General features: G+C 41.5%; 1 pseudogene; it reads right to left on the reverse strand.

The window, feature by feature from the left end:
- Positions 1–415: 415 nt before the first annotated feature.
- On the reverse strand, positions 416–2,980 carry LOC127198900 (heterogeneous nuclear ribonucleoprotein F-like; annotated as a pseudogene).
- Positions 2,981–4,399: the final 1,419 nt, after the last annotated feature.

Genomic DNA, 4,399 nt, shown 5'->3' on the forward strand with positions numbered 1-4,399 from the left:
CCAATTCCTTTATTTAAGGATTGTAAATGAAATATAAACCAACATGAGCATGTGAACTGATTGCCTTTGCATGAGGGATCTAGCAGCTTGCTGTTCTCCAGAACAGTACATGTCCCCAGTGTGTCCACTGTGCTGTTGGTCCACTCAACATGCTTTCTTAACTCTGATAACCTCACTCTGAAGAAATGATAGTTGAGAAAAGCATAAAAAATCACTTTTTAGTTTATTCAATATTACATGTTAGAAGAAAACTTTGCATGAAAAAGACAGAAGAAGTAATTTTTAAATTCAGTTTTCAGAAACTTGTGGTGCAAACTGCAACTGTCCACTTCCTCTAGAGTTATGAACTACTCTTGATGCTTATTGGCTTCCTGTGAAAACTTTGATCGAGAAAAACTCAAATGTTCCTGCAATATTAATCAGACACACCCATGCTGAACTGAGCACTGTAGGAAGCCTCATAGCTGCCACACACTGACTGTCTCTCCAGGGCACTGTAAGTGGCCCTGGCTGCTGACACCCCATGCCCTGCATCACCTGGCTGTTATAAGCCCCTTGGTGTTGAATTCATGCTACCCCTTGTTGTTGAATTCAGGGAGAGTTCTATGTACCTGTGCTGCATGTTGGCCCTGACCTTTGACATAGTGCTTCCTTCTGGATGGTAAAATCAGCATCAGCTTCTCTTGTCCCTTCCATCAGGGCCAATCTCATTTTGAACTCTCACAGGCTTAAGAGGAGAGAAGAAATCGTAAATGTCATTCCGCATTGCTTTGTAGGGCAGCCCTCTCATGTGAACACAGTGTCTCTGAACTGTGAACTATCTGTGGTTACACAGTCCCGAGAGACTGTGGTTGAGATCCCTGCCACCTAGTCAGTGGTGAAGCTATAGCCATCACTGAGGCCACTGTAATCTTCATAGCCCTCACAGCCTGCACTGTGGGCACTAGACTTCGTCCTATCCAGGCCTGCCTGTTTCATGATCCCAGTGTATCTGGCTGCGACGTCCTCCTGGCTGCTCCTGAACACTCAGTATACCTGTACCCCTCCATATTCTTCCCTAGAGCTTTCTCATCTACATCCTGTGAGGCAAACTAAATGTAGGCCTCCTCTGTAATCTTGTGCTCAGACTCAACAGGTAATGCGATTGTACTCTTTGGTACAATTTCCAACCCTGAGAATAACTGAACAATTTCCTGTATTGTGCATCTAAATGGGAGATTACGAAGCCTCACAAAACCACCATTGCTGCTATCAGCACTTTGTGGACCGCTGATTCACAGCCCAAGCCATCTTACTTCTGCTCGACTTGGACACCTCAATATGTGCCCCATATGTTCTGTGTACTTTTCAGAGCCAGTTCAACATCATCTTCAGATTCAAGTTCAAAACCAGCCTCACTGCTCTGCCTGCATCATCCACTATAAAGAAATGAACAGATATGACTCCATCATGGTTTGCACAGCCAGACAAGATATTTTTAATTTCCTCAATTGAGCAATGCCTCTCCCCAAGACCGTCTCTGGGAAAAGTGAAGAGGAGAGAAGAGAGGTGGATCCACAGTGGGAAGAACTGAGCAGATAGTTAAAGGAAACCGACTGTTGGTTGAACAACTAGCTAGAGGAACTAGCTGTTGAGGAGAAATTGAGAAATGGAGGGAAAAAATACGTGGAGACTGAGGCATATACGGCACAACCTGAAAGGTCTTAAAGTCTAGGAGAGCTTTATTTTCTGGCTCTCTGTCTGTCTCTGTCTTGCTTGCTGTCTGTCTGAATCCTTGCTTGTTGTTGCTACCCACCTTTCTACCTCTCTTCCTTATTCTTGTTACCCATTTTTTCTTTTTTCTTGTTGTTGTTACCCATGTTTCTATCTCTCTTCTTGACTGCTGTTACCCATCTGTCTATCTCTCTTGCTGTCTGCCTCACTCTAGCTTACTCTTTCATGTCTGTTACTTGTTTTTCATTTTCCTTAGGTCAACCTCAGTATTTTATTAAAATGAAGTTTAATTTTTTATTACAGGTTACATCATGGTTTTTCTCATCTTTTAAAATAAGTATGGCATTCAAATATCAACAAAGTAAGAGAACAGTCTAAAAGGGAAATACAAAAAATTCTGTATAACCTACAATAGAGCGTACAGCAAAAATCAATCAATTTCCAAGCAATGGTCAGGATGACCTGATCATTATTTCTTAAACAACATTCAGGAAAGTTTAATCATAAATTTCCCCAAGCTAAAGCCATTGTGTTTACAAGATTGTCATAGCAATGTAACTTGTCCTAAATTTTTTTGAATAAAGAAAAAACTTGACTTACTCCCAGTTCCAAACCAACAGGTGTGCTATCCAAGCCTAGGCTAACTACCAAGGTGTCCTTTATTGTAAAATATCTGTAAAACATGACAATCCAAATCCACCCTCTATTGCTCTAAAAGCAGATTCTAAAGAAAGTTTTCTACAGGTAACAGTATCTAGCCAGGCACTCTTTTGTCAATGTCTTATCTTTCTTTCCTGCATTTTCTGCTTGGGTGCTCACAGTCAGAGAAAACAAAAACAAAAACAAAAACAAACAAACAAAAAAACCTCTATCATTATCTCAAGCCTTTGGCCAGATGCCCTCTTTCAACATTCTCTATGGGAAAAATTTTTCCCTGTATGAAATTTCTTAGGGCTGAGAAATAAAGAGAAAAAAAAAAAAAAAACAGTTTTAGGAGAGAAGAAGATTTCTAGACAACATTACACCTGGAACACACATAATAATTAGGGGCTGTGGTGATCAGCCAGGGATCTTTGGAACTTTGTCAAGCAAAGACTCAATAGCTCTTCTGGATATCTAGAGATCATGAATGACAATCCAAGAGCTCTCTGGAAATTTGTCAGGCAAAGCCTCTATGATTTATCCTCATGTCTGCCACACAGCAAGCCCAGGGTAGGCAATGGCGTTTAACCACATAACCTTTCCCTCCCTCAGGGTGGTGTATCATGGATACCCTACAGGGCATCACACATGCTTGGGAGATTTTTTTATAGTTTAATGAACCACCACACATGCGTTCTGTAGAAAACACTTACAAAATGTACATGTTTTCCACAGAGTAAGGCAGAAATATCTTAACTTACTTTAGAATAAGCAATACAGCCCATGAAACCTAAGCCGAGGGTTTCTGGGAAGTCCACATGTGTCTTCTTTTTGTTTTCAACCTTCGAGAAGACTAAACACAGGAGATAGTAACTTTTAAAGTAGAAATCAAGTAAAAAAATTAACCAGAACGCTAAAGTAGACTCTGTAAATAAGTAGACGTGATTTAAAAAGTGGACAATTATAAAATGAAGTATGATTTAGCTGTTAAAACAAATGAGGTCATGAAATGTATGGAGCTAGAGAAAAGAATCATCCTGAACTAGTAACCAAGCCTCAGAATGAGAAATATCATATGTATTCACTTTAAAGTGAATATTAGCTGCTAAGTGATGTGTCCCAGCCGTGGGACAAATCAAACCAGGGTTCACCTGAAAGAGGGAGTGGGGATTGAAAGTAGGGTATAGAGAAGCAAGAAATACTGAGTCAAGTCTGGAAATTTCTGATCAAGAGTCTCTTTAATGCAGACTAGTAAGAATATATATAGAGAGCAAGGTCAACAGAATCAATTCTAATCCTACTCTCCCTAGCCCACATGCAAGAATACAATGGCCTGAATATCTCCCTGTAAGAACTTCCTATTTCTCTGAGTAGCTCCCTGTATGAACTTCCTTGATCCTCTGGGGTTCCCAGTAGGGACTTCCCTACTTCTTTCAAAGGTAAATAGTCCAAGGATAGCCTAGAACACAGGACCTCCCCCAGCAAATGTCAGGAACTCGAAGGTCACAGCATGCAGCCTTAGCACAGGATTTCTGACATGGAAGAATTTGGCATGGCTTCCCAATAGTTAAGTAAATGATATTCATGTTACAACCCATAACCCAGAAAGGTTGGGTAAAGAGGAGGGCTATAGGGATGAAGCACGGATCTCTCTGGGAAGGGGAGATGGAACAGATTTTGCAGGTGGACTGTGAGCATATGAGAATGGAAACAGGAGGGATGAGAGAGTGATGGGGATGGGATAGACAGAGAGAGTATGAGGAGAGGGCTTTGGGGGGATAGTGTGGAAACCTAGTGCAGTGTAATCTATGCGCGTGGTCCTAGAGAGAACTTCTAGTAATGGGGGATATAGAATCTAATCTGGCCATCTCTTAAAGCTAGGAAAGGCTCCCAGTAGCAGGACTGGGTTTTATTTTGTTGCCATGTTGGCCAAGGGAGTCCCATGGAGATCTCAACTACTGAAGCTGATATTAGCACAGAGGATGGCTCTCTGTGAACTGGCAGCTGGGCCCCATTGCAGGGGACATCTTCACACCACATTGAA

This window comes from Acomys russatus, chromosome 15, assembly GCF_903995435.1.
Source record: "Acomys russatus chromosome 15, mAcoRus1.1, whole genome shotgun sequence".
In the NCBI taxonomy this organism is placed as follows: Eukaryota; Metazoa; Chordata; class Mammalia; order Rodentia; family Muridae; genus Acomys; species Acomys russatus.